The following is a 21,082-nucleotide window of genomic DNA, read 5'->3' as shown; positions in this document are numbered from 1 at the left end:
CAAGGGATGCAACAAATGGAGTTTTTTTTTGACAAAGGATGAATTTTATTGATTCAAAATAAAGCATCAAGAGGATGCAAACACATTTTGAGCACACAACCAACACCAACACACGCACACATAAAAAACATGCTGACAAATAGCAAAGTCATATAAGACCAAAGCTATATATAGGCGAAGAAAAAAAACTCGAAGCGATTAGATCCGCGATCAACAAACTAAAGCAATGATTATATCCACACCAACTATCTCAGGAAACGCACGGACGCCAAGGTTCTTCAACAATAACGTCTTCACGAAGGGAGCAACACTCAATCGACACCATCATCGGGTCCAACCACCCAAGGTCAGAATCTAGGTTTTCACCCTGAAGAAACAATCTGAACAAATGGAATACTTATGGGTCATCTTTCTAATTGTCACGACACGTCAGAGAGCTCTCCATGGAGATATGGGTCACGAGGCCCCGGAACCAACCAACCCACCCCCCCCCTCTCACGCGCGTCGGTCATTTCGAACTCGCGGAAGTGCTGCCCAGGAGGCCTCACACCCAGCAAGCAAGAGTATTCTGAAGACGGAACTCATGAGGATAGGCCACGACTGTTGCCAAGCCAGAAGTAGCTCACGTAGGTTCTCATTACAGAAGACAAAAGACTATCACTTCAGACACGCTCAGGGGCTATTGACGGTCAATACACTGAGGGTGACACATCGTGTAGGAAGCCCGACATTGGGCCGGCCTCGGGGCCTAGGAGGCCTGGTAGAGGTCCGACTTTGGGAGATGACCCCGGGGGGCAGTAGGAGAGAAGATCATCTTGGCGTGCAAGCCAAGATGTCGGCGGCGTGAGATCGGTCAGGCATTGTGTAAACCCTAGCCCTTGTCACCTATATAAGGCGGGGCTAGGGGTAGTCATTACCATCTACTCTGTAGATTATACTCTTGGTAGCCACTTATCATCTCCTGTTGGGAACGTAGTAATTTCAAAAAGATTCCTAAGATCACGCAAGATCTATCAAGGAGAAGCATAGCAACGAGCGAGGAGAGTGTGTCCACGTACCCTCGTACACCGAAAGCGGAAGTGTTTTATCAACGCGGTTGATGTAGTCGTACGTCTTCACGATCCGACTGATCTTAGCACCGAACGTACGGCACCTCCATGTTCAGCACACGTTCAGCTGGATGACGTCCCTCGTACTCTTGATCAAGTTGAGGCCGAGGGAGAGTTTCGTCAGCACGACGGCGTGGTGATGGTGATGATGAAGTTACTGGCGCAGGGCTTCGCCTAAGCACTACGACGATATGACCGAGGTGTGATCAGGGACGGAGCTGCCTTATAGGCATTGGGGTCAGTTGACCCAATTGAAATATGAAAATCCTTCACTAATTTAGCACTACTCACTAAGATTTATAGAAGGATGAACCCAGTACCAAACACATGACCCCATCAAACTTTTTTCCTAGCTTCGTCCCTGGGTGTGATGACCCACAAGTATAGGGGATCTATCGTAATCCTTTCGATAAGTAAGAGTGTCGAACCCAACGAGGAACAGAAGGAAATGATAAGCGGTTTTCAGTAAGGTTTTCTCTGCAAGCACTGAAATAGTAGGTGATAGATAGTTTTGTGATAAGATAAATAGTAACGAGCAAAAAGTAAATAAAATGCAGCAAGGTGGCCCAATCCTTTATGTAGCAAAGGATAAGCCTAGACAAATTCTAATAATGAAGAAGGAGCTCCCGAGGACACATTGGGAATTATCGTCAAGCTAGTAAACCAAATAAATTATTGCTTGATCAAGTATATCAGTTTGATATATAGAGTACAAAAGTGTTTTATTGGTCCAAGTCTCAACCCGTTGGTATGCTCTACTCAGGGTGGGCATGAATGAGCTACTGCAAACATTGTGGCAGTTCACATTTCCAAATGAACCAACAAGCAACTTAAATAAATAAGGAGAAAATCATTCATAGATCATTGCATGCCACGCTGGTTGAAGATTTGAATGTCACTGCATTGAAAGTCCCCGACTGGGGACAATACATAAACAAGAATAATCAACATCAATTTCAACACAAGTTCAAACAAAAGCACAAGCCTGCCAACACTTTCGGCAGAAAACAAACAAAAAGCACAAGTTGCATGATCCAGCGGCTAGTCTTGTCATTTTCTAATGTGATTCAAAATCTCAGCTCTTGGGAGGATACTTCTCTCCTCGGTGACTTGCGACTTTTTGGGTCACCGAGGAGATCAGTCTTAATGGCACCAACATCAAAACAATGGGTCAAACGTTGGTCGTTGGCCCCTTGTTGCCTGCATCTGGAGCAAAACACACCATTCATGCTGCAAATTAAAGAGTAAATAGCATGAACCATGTCTTTTTTTTTAAAAAAAATTGCAAGACAGAGCGCTGATTTTATCACTAAAAAGGAAAAAAAATACAGAGTGGTCCGATTTATAAAGAAAACTAGGCTCTATGATGCTGGCGGAGAAAATCAGTACCTCTTTATAGTTACCTCATGTTTCGTAGACAAGGATTCGTTGATTAGCTTCTTCTGTGTTTTTGTTTTGTTTTTTGTTGTATATATATATATATATATATATATATATATATTTCTTGTAAACTCTGTTTTGATTAATGAAAATTACCAACTGTTCTACGGTTTGGGCTTCAAAAATAAAATAAAATAAAATAGGCTGAAAACCACAACAACAAATAAGGGAAAATAGAAAAACATCCACCGACGACAACACAAAAAAGGTCACCTTCACCTAACACAACCTCTTCCCAGCACTATATGAAAATCACACGTTTCAGTATGTAGTGACGTAAGCCGTATCTAAATTTATGGGTACTCGGCTTATATACTCCCTCCATTCCAATCAATAAGACACGCACGCATCCCAAATTCATCTTGGCCCATAAATTAGACCAATCGGATGTGGTTTATATGATAAAACTTATATCATTAACTTTGTATTGAAAATAAGTTTTAAATAACATAGTTTTCAAATCACAAGAATAAATATTCTTGATATGATTTAAGGTCAAAGTTGAATTTTGAAAAGCGTGCACACCTTATTCGTTGAAATGCGGGGAGTAGTCAGTTAAGCGCATCACAGACAAGCAAAACACGACAAACAGGTACATTGAGCTCATTTGATAACAGGCCAGGTGTGGGCCTAAAATACAGCCATCTTATAGAGAGAGCTCGAAAATACACTCGGCTTATTGAGAGAGCTCGACATACAAAAGAGAAAGCTCTCGGATTATGGACATGTTTCAGCAACTTTCTTTGACACGTGGCCATCACAGAAGTAGTTGAGGCTCCATGACAGAGCAACTTATCCACCATCGTTCCCTAAAGCACTAGGCTTACATGCCACATGGCAAGCCTGGGAGCTCCTAGGACCAAATGATATTGTCAGAGTTTCTTTGTAAGCCGGGTGTATTTAGTGCAAAACTCGGCTTTTTACGTGTACACCGTGTATTAACCAAACTAGACAATTCCCCGCGCGTTGCTGCGGGATTTTGTTGCAGACTTTCAGATAGCATTCACATATCAAATAAAAAACCATTTGAATCAATAATACGAAATATATGTGACCTTATTTTCACAAATCTATGATTCAAGTTTATTGCATCTGTGTTCTTTATTTTTCAAAAGTTATAAATACGGATTTTTTTTGTGTTCTTTATTTTTGGAATTGCATCTGTGTATTTGTTCCGAGCTTCCCTTATTAAAACAGTAAAGAATGTGGCTGATTATTGTTCGAAGAATTAGGTGGCATCCTAGATAAGATGTTTAAGCTGTTAATTAAAGTGGATGCAATAAGGCAAAAAAGTGATAAGAAAAATAGAGAACGAACCAATATTCAGTACTTACTGCTTCGGTTCATTTGTACTGGCTATCCATCCATGGCTGAAATGATGAAGTGGTAAGGAGAAATGAGAGTCCATGTGTTTTCTCAGTAATAATTGTTACGGAGGTAAGACATTAAGACTTCATAGTTTGACTTTGAAAATGCAAAAACTTCAAATGGCAACACATAATGCCGTTGCCTCCAAAGATAAATAGAACGCATCCAAGCAATAGTTACATCAATTTTTTCAGCAACAAACTGTTGGACATCACATATAGAGATCTAGGATTTGAAAACAAATTGTACAACTGTTCAGAGATAAACTTTAAGATCATATCAGAAAGCAAGAACTACTAATAAGTTGTGGGCATCACACACCACAGTACTTTATTCTCGCTAATAAACAAAAGAAAAAGATCCGAAAGGATTTACAACAAACTATAGACAAAGTGAAATGGTAAGACAATAACCTCTAGTACAATCATAGTCGATTGTTGCCAAATAACACAACCATAGCAGTCGCATCTTTCTGAATCTCCAACTACTACTGCCAATACATCCAATGTATATTTATTTAGCAGTGAAACATGGATCGTAGTCCCTTGTTATATATTTTTCTTAGTGGAATTATTCCAAAATGTTTCCTGATTTCTTGTTGTTTGTAGTGCTGCGCGAAGATATCATGGGGAATATAACTAATTGGTGGATACAATGGGGGATATAATTAATTTTGCCAGGAGCTAAAGTGTATCTCTTTGCCAGTTCATATTTACCATGATGGGGCATAAGAACTTTCACAGGGTAATGTTGTAACACTTATGAGCTTATCAGGTTGAGAGCTGAGGCTGCAAGAATTAACAAAATTAAGGAAGATATGGGTAGTTGTACGTGTGCAAAAAAGTTAGATATTTACCATTCAGGTCGCTAGCAGTCTTAGTTGCATCACAATACCCTGCAAATAAAGAATATAAACAGTCAGATCGGTTTGCAGTGCTGCAGCTCAAATTGATATATCCACATATGCCTGCCAAGAGGAATACCTGGTCTGATCCTAAAAAAAGAAAAAACATATAACCAAATACAATATTGAAAGAAGAATACTAATCAGAGGAGGAATAGTCTATTCCAGCATGAGTACTGACAGTGCTTTCTCGGAAGAAAAACATTGCTTAGTATTCTCTATTCCTAGACATGCTCTTTTGTTACCTAGATGTCATGGTGCGTGGATCTGGGAGTTAACATTTAACAAATGGCATTAGTGAAAAATAATGGTTGACGGTACCAACATATTTGTACTATTATGAAGTACTTCTCAAATGAAGCTAAATAAAATGCACTTTTACCTTAGCCATTCGCTGGAGCAAACTGAACATTACTGAATTTCTGTCCATCTTTTGTTTACAGACGAAAATTTACGTGAACACCAACCTAAGTGAAAAATGGGTGTAGCAGGACTTAAAATTCATAGACAGAGAACAAAAAGAATGGCAATATGACATTGAAACCTATAGGAAAATTTTAGTACGACAGCATATCATACCAATCTTCTGCATCTCTGACACCAACCTATAATTTGAGCTTTGCATCGGTCAAGACATGATTTTTGCAAGACAGTTAGCTGATGCACTTCTAGTCACAACAATTCTAAATCTCGGGATTTAAGAGCCGGACTCGTAAGAACGGGATGGAACGCACGAGGAAGAGGCTGCGGGGTACCTGGTACAGAGAGGGGAGGCGACACCGGGGGTGCAGGTGTGTTCCTGCAAAGTCAACGCGCATCACCAGCATGCAACAGGCCTCAGCAATGGAGCCCTCAAATTTGTCCCACCATGAAGGTTGAGAATTATCGGAGGAAGAAACTGACGACCCTCGGGAAGATCTTGGTACCAATTGAGTCGTGGGCATCCACAGCTTAAAAGGGTGGGTGTGTGGGGAGCAATTACGACGTGACGGTTCGTTGAGCATAAGGAGGCAGGAGTAAATCCATCCGGCTGTTTACATGAATCATTTGTTTCTGTTGTAATGCAGTAGAGGAATCTGTTGGAGATTGGAGAAAACGAAGAGGAAGACAGGTTGCCGTAGGGAAGACAAGAGGTTGAGATGTGGAATTCTTACTCGGGGAGGGGGAATAAAGAGCGTTGCCCTGCTTGGTGGAGAAGAACGGAAGCAGAGAAGGCGTACAATTAGAAAGTAAAAGAAGGAAGTAGAGGGGGCGCGCCAGCTTTGGAGGAGGAAGCAGTTTGTACCGGAACCTTCAGGAAATAGAAACTGACGGTGGGACTGAAAATAGAGATTTCTTACAGAAAAAAATGACAAAAAACCCAAAAATGATGAGGTGGCCAGGCTGATGATGTGTATAGGCTGCATGTTAAGAGAAATAGGATAGTGAGGATGAACTATTTAGGTATTATAGATGTGTCGGCTTACATGTACGTCGTGCACTCCCCAAATTGCACTCGGCTTACAAAGCACACATGGTTACGTTAGGAGCTCCAGGCAGGAGAAGAATGTTGTGTGGTACCCTCGACTTACCTATAAGTCGAGAAGCCAACAAGGGTCTCGGCTTGCATATACACCGTGGGTGCACTATGGTACTCAGCTTACAAGTGTAACGCCCTGGATACAACCACCGGTTCCTGGCCGTTACGTCTTGTGGGATCTAGATTGTCCTCATGGACCAACACTAGTCTTTTCTGTGCACTTTGTTCTCTTTCGTGCGCATCTGAGATCAACTTCTGTAACCTATTCTAGAATTGCTCCAAGCCAAACACGTTTAACTTTATTATTATTTTCAAATGGGCCTAGGAAAAGTAGGAATTCCTTATTGATAAGAGCAACTTATCATTCCTATTAAGTCGGGCTCTCACATACATTCCGACTCAAAGGAACCAATGTTCTCGTCAGCTCATCAGGAATGTTCCCTCTTGGCACACATATGTGTGTTTAGTCTGGCACATGTGCCATGCCGTGTGCCACAATGGGCCACACGCCCCATGCGTCAGATGCCCACGCACATGACCCACACATGTCCATGTAACCGCGAGGGTCGGCTCTGATACCAATTGGAACGCCCCAACCACAGCAACATGTTTCCGACCATTATGCCTGGCGGGATCTAGATTGTCCCCACAGACAAACACTAGTCTTTTTTTGTGTACTTTGTCCTCACTTGTGCGCACCTGGGATCAACTTCCTAGATGGTTACCCATACTAGAATTGCTCCAAGCCAACCATGCTTAACTTTGAAGTTCTTCTACAATGGGCTCCCGGGAAAGAAGGAAATCCTTATTGATATGAGTAATCTATCATTCCTATTTTTTTAACATTATCATTCCAATTAAGCCAGGGTATCACAACAAGGGACACATGGATGCACGTGATCGCCTCGGGTTGCAAAATTAAGTGGAGTGATACACTCAGCTTATGAAGGTGACACATGGCACCTCCGTCAGCATGGACCGACCGACATCTCGCTTTATTTCGCCAAGCGCCACCATTTTTATCTCGGCTTATAGGTAAGTCGTGTGCCCTTGAATAGGATCACGACTTACACCATATATGCCGAGAGGCATAAGCCAGGTGCAACACTCGATTTATAGTAAGCCGAGGTTAAACTGACGTTCCTTGATTAATTATCATACTCAACTTTATTTGATTTTCCTGTACTGCGGAGTGATTATAAGTAAGATCTTTGAAAATGCCTTCGAGAAGGAAAGCAACACCTGCTGGCACCCCGGTTGCCGGCATCCAGTGGCGTAGCCAGCCCGATTTGTCAGGGTGGTCCGGTAATAGAAATATTTACACAAGTTTTGTTTTATTTTAAACGAAATGCTTTTACTACACTATACATAAGCTATGGGGAAATTCCAGGGTGGTCCATGGACCACCCTGGCCACCCCCTAGCTACGCCACTGCCGGCATCAAACCTGCTGACCACAAGCGTTCACCCAGACCCACACACCACCACTCCATCGAACCCATAGAATGGTCCCGTCTAGCTAATAACCCCAACTTCGCTCCCTACTTCGACCGGCCACTACCTAGTGATGAGGAAGAATTCTTTGATAATGCCTTCAAGGAGAAGAAAGATGCCCACAAGCGCCAACACCGCCGTTGTCGACCCCGCCGAAGGAACAAGGCTTTTGCCCAGTGCCTTAAGCATCACCACCACTAGAAACTCCTAGGAGCAAGCAAAGCGACAATGAACCTGCGAGACCGAGCCTCGACTCCGCGCATATTCAATAGTGGTGAAACTACACCAATAGGATCGGAAGGACGCCACGTTCATTGCAACCCCACCACCACAACTAGGATGCCGGTTAGCACATTGGAGACCACGACCGTCACCACCATTGTATGCACTCGGGCCTTCATGCCGCTACCACTACTGCGGCCATGGTGCCATTAAAGCTGCACCTGCAACCATTGACAACAGCTACTAACCCAATGATAGATCCGTGGATAGTGTGGACACCGCTTCACGACTAGCACCGAAATCGAGCTGCCATGACATGCCACAGGGCGTGCCTCGACCACCGCACTCGAGTTTGCCAAGCACTATAGGTCGTAAGCCACACAGGACTAGTTCTAGCCAAAACCGACAGAGCAAGGGTTGATTCCACGCCACCGCACAGCAAACCGCGGCCAATGCAATGTCGTAGGCCTCTAGACACAACCGTCGCACGACCCGCCGTAGCAGATTTGGATGTGGGATCCCCCGATCCACCACACCCAGCCACCATGACGAGAAAGCACCATAGCAGACCGATCTATCGCCGAGGAAGGGAGGGACGTCATCGCCCGGTCCGTAGTTGGCGGTCCGACGCACCTCACTGCAGTTTGACTGTAGCAACCCAAATCTTGCAACTTTCTTTTTCATTGAATTTTATTTGGATCTTGTTTGACCTTTGGTTAGACCTCCAAATTTGGGCATTCTCTTGGATCCTGAGCTCCAAATTTTCATTCGTGATCCAATCTCTCTAAAATCTTGCCAAAGCCATGTACTTCATCCCATCTCTCCCACAATTTTCATTCCATTTATTTATTCCTTTAATCCTTTTTCATTCAAAGCAATAATCCTTTTCTTTGAGTTGTGAAGGAACCCCTAGTTGCTTCTACCCCAAATTTCTCAAATAATTTTCATAGCATCCAAATCCACCACAGACTATATCTACATCATTTATCTAGATGCCCTTGTGCATTTATTGAGAAAACCATCTAAACCTAGTTTTTGGCATCATTTGGGCCCAATAGCTACAGCTGCCACTGTAGAATAGTTCACCCTATCTACTACTCACCACCGCCAAAACTTAGCTCATATAACATTGCCAGCCATGAGTTGTCCAAGTCAAAAACTTTCTGCTATAAACTCATTTCCTGCTTAAAGTTGCTCCACACTCCACCATTTTAGATGAAACATTGTTAATGTGTAACCGAAACATTGACACACCTCCCAGACATGGTTTTATCCCCAGACATGCAACAAAGCAATAGTTCACGTGGTCATTACCTGCTAACATGCCATGCACATGCAATGTAGCAAGTCACGAAGATCCTGGATGGACCCTGCCTCGCCTGCCCGCCCTACCTAGCCACAGTGCTCCCCAGCCCCTCCGCAACAGCCACGATACCTCCCCCCACTCTCTCTCTCCCATTGACGGTGTCCTGGACTAGGAGGTACTCACCACGTCATCTCCCGATCTGTTAGATTGGGCCGAGGACCCCCATGGTCGTATACTCATGGGCCAGTCCAGACAGTTGCCGCGTACAAGGAAGATTCTACAAGACTTGGCGATCAAGACAAGGACTCCTCCCCCACCGGCGTATTCGGCTAGGACCCTTGTTATCCTAGGCCTCTGGTGCATTATATAAACCGAGGCCAGGCTAGTCGATAGAGATACAACAACAATCATACCATAGGCTAGCTTCTAGGGTTTAGCCTCTCTGATCTCGTGGTAGATCAACTCTTGTACTACCCATATCATCAACATTAATCAAGCAGGAGTAGGGTTTTACCTCCATCGAGAGGGCCCGAACCTGGGTAAACATTGTGTCCCTTGCCTCCTATTACCATTGATCCTAAGACGCACTGCTTGGGACCCCCTACTCGAGATCCGCCGGTTTTGACACTGACGTTGGTGCTTTCATTGAGAGTTCCGCTGTGTGATCGGCAAAAGGATCAATGGCTCGACTGCAGGTCAACTGCGACGTCGACTTCTTCGTCACCAGCTCGACTGGTCACCTTGGCTTGACCGAGGACTGCGCCCTACCTCCGATCGTCATGTTCGGATGAAGGCCTTCATCAACACCAACTCCGATCTCTGTCAAGATCATGGAGGAGTCATCCATGGAGCTCGGGGGCTCAACGTCAACATTGCCCTCAGGCGACCGTGTTGTTTTTCTGGACAGCAAACTTGTATCCGCCGCCACCGCCTCCTCGAGTGTCGCTTAAATGATTACTTTGGTGGAATTATGCGGAATTAAGTCTACAATAACCCTGCAAAAATTTCGTCGAGTTCCGATGGAGGAATCTCTGGCAATCTCCGATATACCGGAGCCCTGTTGAATACGGACGAGTTTAGGGCGTGGTATCCAGCACCTAGCTCGGATGTCCTTTGGAGGATCCAACCATTGATTTGCTGCGGAATTCCCGTATCTACCACCTGCCAAAAATTCAGCTCGATCCGACCGTCCAAACTCCGGGAAACTTCCGATTAGTGCATCACTTTTTGGATCTGTTTTCTGCGCGAGAACGAATCCGACCCGAATTCATCTTCTTTATGAACGGGATCTCGGACATCCTTTTTGAAGGAATTTTTTGTATGGGGTGTTGTGTTTTATTCTCAAACACATCCGAGTAGTATTAGAAGTATTCTTGCAATACGAACTTCACCGTCGCGCCGGTGTCAAACCAGCCCGACAACATCACTCCACGGCGGCCGACCTGCGTTAGACATGTCGTCGCTTTGTTGAGCCGAACTCAATTTCTTCGGATCATCATCTCGGCCAGCTGAACAATAGTTCGGCATCGCGAAGGATAAATCGTCACCAACATCGCCGCCCCACGGATTACACGAAGCGGGCACACCTGCATCGTCACACGGTCACTTCATCAAGCCGGCATCGACCATGTCACGACCTGCATCGCTGGACCGGGGGCTTCATCATCTCTTCATCAACCTACTCTGGAGACTTCGGCGTCGCTGGCCGACCAGCTCCGTCACGTTAGCTGGACCGAGGGCTTTGCCTCGGCGAGCCAACCTTTGCCAGCATCACCATGCCATTGCTTTATCGCCCATCAGGCGATAGGCGTGCGGATCGAGTCCCAATTTTGGGAATCACATTTCTTCGGATTGCTACAACAAATAAGCCAGGTGCTATTAATCCTAGTATTTTTTTTTGCTTGTTAGGGTTTATTTTTCCAATGAATTATTACTCTGGTTTGTCTGTCATATGTACGCATGTCTATCAAATGGTGGCTGCATTAACGACGGTCGCATGGTGGTTCGGTCAGTTTCCGTACATAGTCCGGCGAACGCCGCATCCGAAACTCGAACCGACCTGTGAATTCAGGCCTTGCCATGCCTTTAACGCATCACGCCGTCGCCCTGCATCGACATTGACTTCGGCGCCAGGCCATATTTCTTTTATTACTCACTTTGCATAAATTATTTGTTATGCAACGAATTTTTTTAATTATTATTACTATTATCTCCGGTTTGCACTATTTTTTGTGCACAGGAAAATGATCCGGCCGGACTATATCCTTTGACGTCACCTCGGCTGGACGGGGGGCTTCGTCAACACTTCATTACCCCATGCCGGGGACTGCGGCATCACCCTGCCGTCCTGCATTGCCCGTTCTATGTCACCACTTCGGAGTGCCGAGCTCTTTGCTCCGCCACCTCGGGACCGGCTCGGGGATGGAACCTTGTCCCGCATCAAGCTCGGACCGCGTCATCAATATCGAATACATTAACCAGCTAAGTTGTCTTCATGCTCAAAGTTTTAAATTTTTAACTTGTGTTCGGCTCGGCCAAGCATTATACTTTTTTGGAAAAAAGTTGCTTGTAAAAATTTCCTTGTCCAAACTTTGTTTGTAACGCGCAAATTCAAATACCCCGTTTACTTGAGGGCTTCCTTCATGAAGCTTTTTTCTCTTGCATATGGTTATACTTGTACGGCTTCGTTCCTTGTTCGTGTATTATGCCACAATATGCACCATATTGACTTAAGCGATTTGCAAGCTGGGTTGCCTGGCTCCTGTGCTTACCCCTACGTTCCCGATTATTCGGCTAGGGAGTAAAGGGAGCACCTCTGCGATTGTCACGGTCGGGTCAACCGAGCCGGACCTCAGAGTGGGTGAAGCCGAAAGCTAGCGCTCTTATTGTTTTCAATCATGGTGGACACACAACGGAACTCATGAGTACAAAAAATCTATTGCACAAGTCTCATAATAACAATGAGCACCGAAGAAAGGTATCGGTGGGGGTACTATTTTCTTCGAAGATGCTTCTTACTCTTCGCAGTAATATAGCATAAGTTCCCCGAGCGCACTTTGTCTGTTACAACCTTGTGACCTGATTGCCTGGTTATTGGAAACACAGTCGATATTCTCGACAGATGGAGTACATAACACTTTTCGGTCCTTGACCGAAGAGGGAGAAGCCGACGGTCGGTTAAGACGCGTTTAAAGTTCGGTTGAACATAGATATGATATAAGTACTTCGGTACATGCAATCATTCTTTAACCAAGTCACTTGGGGGCTCTTAAATTTATATGAGCCGTTTTATGATAAGTGTTTTTCTTCTTAGTCGTTGCAAAATTTTTATTATTATTTATCACTCCTTTTTTCGACACAAGTGTGCGGTCACTAGCCGAGGAGCCTAATTTCTCTCTCAAAGCCGCTAGAGTTTAGTTTGCTAAACTGGCCTAGTAAGAAGTACTCCGCCTTCGGGATAGGAGGTTGAAGCCGTAGGCTGACCCGCTTGAAGTTTTGAGATAGGATGTGTCATGTTAAATCACGACAGAAGCACATTTTTTTTTCTAAAGTCCAATTTTCGGATTGGCACCGAACACTTGATCTAGTTCGGACATTAACCTTTTGAATAAGTTTTTTTGGCTTTTCGAGCCCATGGCACTTTTAAACTATTTGTGTGTTTTCAGCACAAGTCTCGCAGTGCAACGCCGGACACCTTTAGAGATTCGGCAAAAACATTCTCGGATAGTGTAATATATGCATCGGTTTCGAATTGTGTCTTCGGTCAATAGTTGGGTTGCCCGGCTCCTGCGCTTACCTCCTATGTTCCGCTTTGTTCGGCTAGGTGTGCAAAGGGAGAACCACTGCGATTGTGCTTCTAGCTCACATGGTTAAGCACCTTAGTGGAGAAAGCCGAAAACTGACTGTCACAATAAGCGTAAACTGGTCGGCGATCCAATGACGGCGTTAAACGACGGGCCATTCATAACAATGGCCGAAGTGTTTACGGCTTGACCTCGACTGTCGCCGAACACTACCGGGGGCTATTAACTGGCCTCTCAAAGTAAATCCTCGATATTTTGCTCTTACATTGGAGCTGAGGTTTCATGATCATGCTTAGCATGACAACCCAAAGAAAGGAACCGATAGCGGGACTATTTTCTTTGGAAGACATTTCTTCTGTTAAACAGTAATATAACATATCTCTCCATGTACCTTTGTTTATAAAACTGTATGGCCAGATTGCCTTGTTTGTTGTAAAACTTTGCCCTCATAAAGGCTTTATAAAGTAGGACAAACACTTCTCGGCCATTGGCCGAGGAGGTGGAAGCTGATGGTCGGTTAACAAAGTTTTGTACAATACGGATCCGAGCATTAATGACGTAAAGTACTTGGATACATAGAGTCATTACACATAATTTGTGATTTTACTATGGATATCGATCCTTAATTCGGCCTCCCGTGCCCGCATTAAGGCTCGGGGGCTACTGGGCTTCGGGCTTATTATTTACAAATATTAAAGGGGCACATCGATCCCCTGATCTGGTGTTGCCACCCGACCAGTGTCTCGGGGGCTACTGCATTGTCTGTCCAATGCAGAAACTTTTAAGTGTAATACAGTCTCCGAGGAGATTTGGATCCTCGGGTTGGTCGGCCGCACCCAACCTGAGTCTTGAGGACTGAGCACGCTGCTTTTTGTGTCCTGAAGTATTCTGCCGAGCTAGGACTTGATCCTCAGACCGATTTTGCAAATCAACCAGAGTCTCAGCAGCTACGGGGATCAGCGGTCTTATGTCATCCTTCATGGGCATCTCGGGTTTTAGACCGATACCCACCTTGAGGGTTACTGGCTATGTATCTCGGCAGAGAATAAATTGCACCAATCAAAAATATTGACAAAAATCGGCCCACATTCGGGGTGGTGCACCACCTCGGAAGCAGTCCGGCATAAAGCTCGGGCGCTAGTGGCTGGCTCCATAGAGGGCATTTCCGGCGTTGGAGCTTGGATACATAGTCCGACGTTGGAGCTCGGATACAGTCCGGCGTTGGAGCTCGGATACAGTCCGGCATTGGAGCTTGGATACATAGTCCGGCGTTGGAGCTCGGATACAGTCCGACGATGGAGCTTGGATACAGTCCGGCGTTGGAGCTCGGATATATAGTCCGGCATTAGAGCTGGGAAGCAGTCCGGCATTGGTGCTCGACTGCAAAAGATACCTCGAATGCAGTCCGGCGTTAGAGCTCGGATGCAAGAGGACGTTGCCGCCCGGGAACAACTTCAAACCCGAGGTGTGGCATAAAAATAACAAGGCATTGATAAAGGCCGGAAACTTAAAGGGGCTCCTCGGATACCCGACGTATAAACTTGTCGAATGCATTTCGGCGATCCTCAAGATCGAAGATGAGAAGATTTGTTGAACCAGTTTTCAAGACCGACGACTGAAGATGAAGAACGGTTCGGAAGAATCGAGGAGCGTCCCTAATCTTGAAGACCGGTTCAGGGGGCTACTGACGGTGTCCTGGACTAGGGGGTACTCACCACGTCATCTCCCGATCTGTTAGATTGGGCCGAGGACCCCCATGGCCGTATACTCATGGGCCAGTCCGGACAGTTGCCGCGTACAAGGAAGATTCTACAAGACTTGGCGATCAAGACAAGGACTCCTCCCCCACCGGTGTATTCGGCTAGGACCCTTGTTATCCTAGGCCTCTGGTGCATTATATAAACCGAGGTCAGGCTAGTCGATAGAGATACAACAACAATCATACCATAGGCTAGCTTCTAGGGTTTAGCCTCTCTGATCTCGTGGTATATCAACTCTTGTACTACCCATATCATCAACATTAATCAAGCAGGAGTAGGTTTTTACCTCCATCGAGAGGGCCCGAACCTGGGTAAACATTGTGTCCCTTGCCTCCTGTTACCATTGATCCTAAGACGACTGCTTGGGACCCCCTACCCGAGATCCGCCGGTTTTGACACCGACACCCATCATCACACTAGTAGAAAAAGGACCTTATGTTCACATTAGTCCCGGTTCGATTTTGCCGGGTACTAATGGTATCATTAGTACCTGTTCGAACGGCTATCCTAAAGGTCCCCCATACCAGGGCACGAGCTCACGCCACGTGGTGGGCCTTTAGTGCCGGTTCGTGCCAAACCGGTACTAAAGGGGGGGGGGTCTTTAGTCTCCACTCTTTAGGCCGGTTGCAAAACTGGCACTAAAGGCCCTTACAAACCGGTTTTAAAGCTCCGTTTTCTACTAGTGTCACAATAACCACCACCATGGTCTCACTACTAGACAAACAGCTATAGCCAATATGGACACTAATGGCGCACTATACATGTGGTGCGCCATTACTAAATAGTAATGGCGCACGATGTGTAGGTACACCATTAGTAACCAAAACAATAATGGCGCACCAGGTGAAAAGTGCGCCATTACTAAGCTTGACCAATGTTTGACCCAGTCATATACATAGTAATTGCGCACTTCGTATAAGTATGCCATTACTAAGTTGACATAGTAATGGCGCACCTTCACAAAGTGCGCCATAACTATGTGTATGACTGGGTCAAACCTTGGTCAAACTTAGTAATGGCGCACTTTGCATAGATGTGCCATTACTATGTCAAACTTAGTAATGGCGCACATATACAAAGTGCATCATTACTAAGTTTGACCAAGGTTTGACCAAGTCATACACATAGTACTGGCGCACTTTGTGAAGGTGCGCCATTACTAACTTTCAAATGCACCCCCCTGTGGACCTCCTTTTCAGATTTAAAAAAATAAAGAAAATGATGGAAATGTCAAAAAAATAAAAGAACATAAGTTTCTCATATGATATGTGGTCTAGTTGTTGGGAAAATTTACAAATATGAATTTCGATTTTATTTGCACAATCTCTCTGAAATTTAGTAAAATGGGCATAACTTTTGCATACAAGCTCGGATTAAAAAGTTTTATATATGAAAAATCATCTACTTGAAAAGTTACATCCAAATTCAACCGGGGAAACCCCGTTGAATATTTTTAGAATCTCCAAAAACCTAACAGAATAAAAGATACGGGGCTTTTAAGATCTAGAGGGGGGGAATGAAAAAAAATTCAAACTTAGTAATGGCGCACCATTTGCTAGGTGCGCCACTAGTAACAGAAAAAAATTAATTTCAAATTTTTTTTGGAAAAAATGTTCAAAATATGATACATAATATGAACGGGAAGTTTGAAATATTTTTTCAAAATTTTATCACACTCATGAACATGAACAAAGTCCTAGACATCAACAAGGTTTAATAGGATTGATATGCTAGATATATCAACAAGTACCTGTTAAGTGAGTTGTTGCTGGGGTTGGATAGAACTGAGAAGTTAAGCGTGCTTGGGCTAGAGTAGTGTGAGGATGGGTGACCTTTTGGAAAGTTTGACCATGAAATGTGATTTGACTTGAGATTAAGCATATTGACCCAAGATTAAGCCATAGTGACCCGAGATTAAGAAAAATGAAAAAAAATAATTCTGAAAAAAAATTGAAAAAATATTTGAAAAAAAAATTCTGGAACTTTTTTTGAAAAAAATTTGTTAGTAATGACGCACTTCTATGTGGTGCGCCATTACTATTTGTTACTAGTGGCGCACCTATAGTGCGCCATTAATAGCAAAAACTGGTGCGCCACTAACAACTTTTTTTCTAGTAATGTCTCCATGTGCTATGAGCACCAACCTGAAGCGTCATCGCATTCTCTTTGCCTCCACTTGCACCTGCACCTTCGACTTGGTGCTCAAGATTTGCATCACTGCTTGGAGGAAGCCAATGAGATTCTTTGCAAGACAGTCCCCACAATTCCACGTGTGCACCGGACCAAGAACCCTAGTAGCACTAAAGAGGGGGGGGGATGAATCTCGTCAGCTAATAATGTTAATCTTGGGGAGATTTTAAAGCCGTTGTATATTCTTTTGTCACTTTGCATGATGATTTCTAGTCTAAAGTTGAGTTTTCTTTTGTTTAATAATGTGGACCATCTAGTTCCTTTTGATCAAAGTAATACTCTTTTATCAGATATATAAGTAATGGATATTTTGATGAGTAACTACATTGCATCCGATTGAAAACTATATTAGATGTATGATCGACATCGTGTGTGGGTGCATTTTCACTAGCTTGACGATTGTAAGTCGTCCACATCTCCCCTGTCGATTGGTTAATAAAGGTGAGAAACTATATGGAATTGGTTACTATGGTTTCAATTTTTCTCTATAAATTTTTGATTTTTTTTGGAAAATTCAGTGCGTGACGTCAGGCCAACCAAAATTTAATTTAAATAGAGCAAGTATAGCACTAAGGTGAAACTCTCTAAAATTATTTTCAAAATTCCAATCTCATATGAAGGGAGCATGCCTAGCATACATATCATAGTTAAAAAAAGCAATTCTGACATGGGCACATAAGCTTGCCCTTTCAAGAAAAAGGAAAAAATAATAATATGGCATTTTGAAGAAAAGAAAAGTATGATGAGGGGAGCCCAATGCGACTTGGTTGATTGAAAGATGCATGGCCAATTGCATGAAGTTGTAGTGTGTTTGCTAACCAATTGAGTAGGGGAGGTGTGGAAGCCTTCATGATCATCTTGATAGTAGGGTCGGGGTCCTTACAGGCTATGGGCCCACCACGTACACACGTCTAGCTCGGGGGTGTTTTTCGTGGAAACTGGGGCCAGCATGGCATGCGAGCCGACTGAACGTTAGGCCGGCGCCCCGGCCCCAAAATCACAATGTCAGTTTTACACAATAAAGGCATTAAACATGGTGCTACTAAAGTTATTGTCTTTATTTTATTACAATTTAATCATGATTGCAATTAGTTGTGATGTTTCATACTCTCTTTTTTCTATAAAAGGGTCAACATGATACAACTGGAAAAAATTATACCCGACCTCCCGATAAAAGGGTGAATGTGATAAAAGAGTAAACATGCATGTATTTCATTGATCAAAAGTAGACCTAAGAGATTAAAGTTACTATGCAATAAGAACATTATGCTCTCGCACTTGGCACCACACATCTCCACTTGGTAGAAGGCTGGCAGCAGTAGCACCTTGGTCAGAATGGTATTTCTAGAAGTACAGAAATAATACGTGAGCATCTGCGGTGTACTTTATTTAAAAAAAAGACAAAAATAGAAATAAAATCGTTAAAATGAAAAACTAAAAGAGGAATAAATAAAATAAATTGTGCCTGAAGTTTTCTTACATAAAAAGTGAGACTTTTTTTATTGTGACATAACGTGCTTCTCGGTGAGGACGGCGGTCTGACCATTTTATAAGTACAAATCTTCATTTTAACCCGTTTTTTGTTTTTTGGCAAGTTATTTGCTGGGATCAATCACAAAGAACCAAATCAAGCCAAATGACTATTTGATCTGTATCAGTTAGAGAGTGAAAAAATTCATAGTTTTATTGGTACATGTCTCAACCAATTGGCATGCTCTGCTCAGGGTGTGCACGAGTGAACTACTGCAAACATTTCCAAATGATTCCAAATGAACAAACCAGGAAATTAAACAAATAATGAGAAAACCATACATAGATCATGGCATGCCACTATGGTTGAAGAATCTCATTGCATTGCAAAGACCACAACTGGAGGCGACACATAAACAAGAGGTAACCGACATCAATTTCAACACGAGTTCAATATATACTACGAGCCTCCAACAATTTGGTAGAAAACAAACAAAAGCACAAGTTGCGTGATCCTGCTAGTCTTGCCATTTTACAATATGATTCAAAATCGCAACTCTCAGGGCACTTTTCTCCTCGATGCCTCATGACTCTTTGGGGTAACCAAACCACAGAGTCACATAAGTCTTCATGGCACCAACACCACAAGAATAGGTGAAACATTGGCCCCTTATTGCCTGCATCTGAAGCACAGCACACGCGTAAAGTCAACAACAGTTGAGACATCAGACAAGTCAATAAATTGAAAGAAAATGTCTAGGCTTAACCTTTGATCATGTATATTCAGGTTGTAAATTAAAGAGTAAACAGAAAGAATATGGTGGCTTGTCAGCCTTCACGGGAGCAGTTTATGTACCTTCATTGTATGTATCCAACACTAGCTCGCTTGATTTTACATCAGACAACTCAGTATGATTGTGCATATTTGTCATGTTGTATATTAATATTAATAGGAAATAAGACAATTTATCACCATATATCGAGTGTGCTTGTTTTTTCTTCCTTTTTTTATCCGCAATCAAAACAAGGAAGGTTAATTAAGTGTAGAGCAAATTTAGGCACAGATATGGTATGTGGTCAGCCCCTATGCTAATGTTTTCTAGACCCCGATCCCTGGCAAATGTTCACCGCGGGGGTGGCAACCATGAACGGGTGTGGCAGTTCTAGTGTATGGGTGGAGGGTGGGGTTGGCAGTTTTAGAAGTGTAAAAGACATTGGATACTACCAACCATCGGATCGTGATCTAGTGTTTTTGGGGCCGTTCGTCAGGATGTTGCTCCTGCTGAACGTTCGCCAGATGTCATTATCATTTTTCTGCATCGATGCTAAATATTTATTGCCGCGGTCCAACTAGTTGAAAAGCATTATCTTCTATAGATGGACTTGGATTATTACACGCTAAACATAAGCCAGTTCTGCAGCTGGATCAGATCAAATTTCAGTATCAGTTGAGTTAAGCTTAGTCTAGCTCGCTCAAGCTCGATTCATTTTTTTAGAGGAAAGGCATGCGCCTGACTTTATAAATAAAGCAACCAGGCAGATTCACAGACAATGCCACAGAGGGCCAGCAACACGAACGACCGGAGTACCAGGCCAACAACCCATGGCACGCAGGCCAGCACAGCAAGGCACGCAGGCCCGATCAACAGAAGAGAGGCACGCATGCCAACAACCTAGAACTACCAAGATCAAAATGCGACCACAATTAGGGTGGATCATCAGCAACTGGAGGTGACAGCAAGATGGCAGACACCCGAAACTTGTGATGATGGTGCAGCACCATAGTAGCATCCCAAACACGAGATTTTCATGGTGCTAATGAAAATCCTCCATCATCTTATTTCATTGTGTGTGCAACGGTGGGTTATGTTGGAAATATGAGCAATTTACCGAATGATTTTATTAACAGAAATAGTAGATAAAGCATGACTAATATAGCAGGGATAAAACAAGACATGCAATCTGACAGAGAGAAGGTAGATAGATCTGCATAAATAAACTGTATCCAAACATATCTAAATAAGATAGTAGAGCAAGTTGCATATATGAAGTAGAACCTAATATATCTAGGGAAAACACTAGAACAAGGAATTATGGCAAGACCTCGAACAGAAAGAAGAAGAACACATACGGGACAGCACCAGCAGTAGCACTGGACCTGGGGTCGGTGTCCTCGCCATCCATGTCGTCGAGGAGGTTGTCGACGTCGGAGAAGAAGTCGTCGTCAGGGAAGTAGTCATTGGAGTCCGAGGCGTCCGTGACGAAGAAGTCAGTAGTCGCGTGGAGCGCTCCCCAAAAACCTTATCACCCTTCTCCCGTACAGGACTCAAAGAGGTGCGGTTTCGACGGCCTATTGTCCCGACTCGCAGAGCACGCCGTAAGACGGGATGAGGAAGACAACATCAGCACAGAGATTGGAACCGATGGCGAGAGGAAGAAGAAGTTCTGGTGCGTCTCTCTGAGAGGAGCAACCTCCCTTATATAGGCGCAAGAGAAGG

The sequence above is a fragment of the Triticum aestivum genome, chromosome 2B, assembly GCF_018294505.1.
Source record: "Triticum aestivum cultivar Chinese Spring chromosome 2B, IWGSC CS RefSeq v2.1, whole genome shotgun sequence".
Lineage (NCBI taxonomy): Eukaryota > Viridiplantae > Streptophyta > Magnoliopsida > Poales > Poaceae > Triticum > Triticum aestivum.
This window is presented reverse-complemented; position numbering follows the sequence as displayed.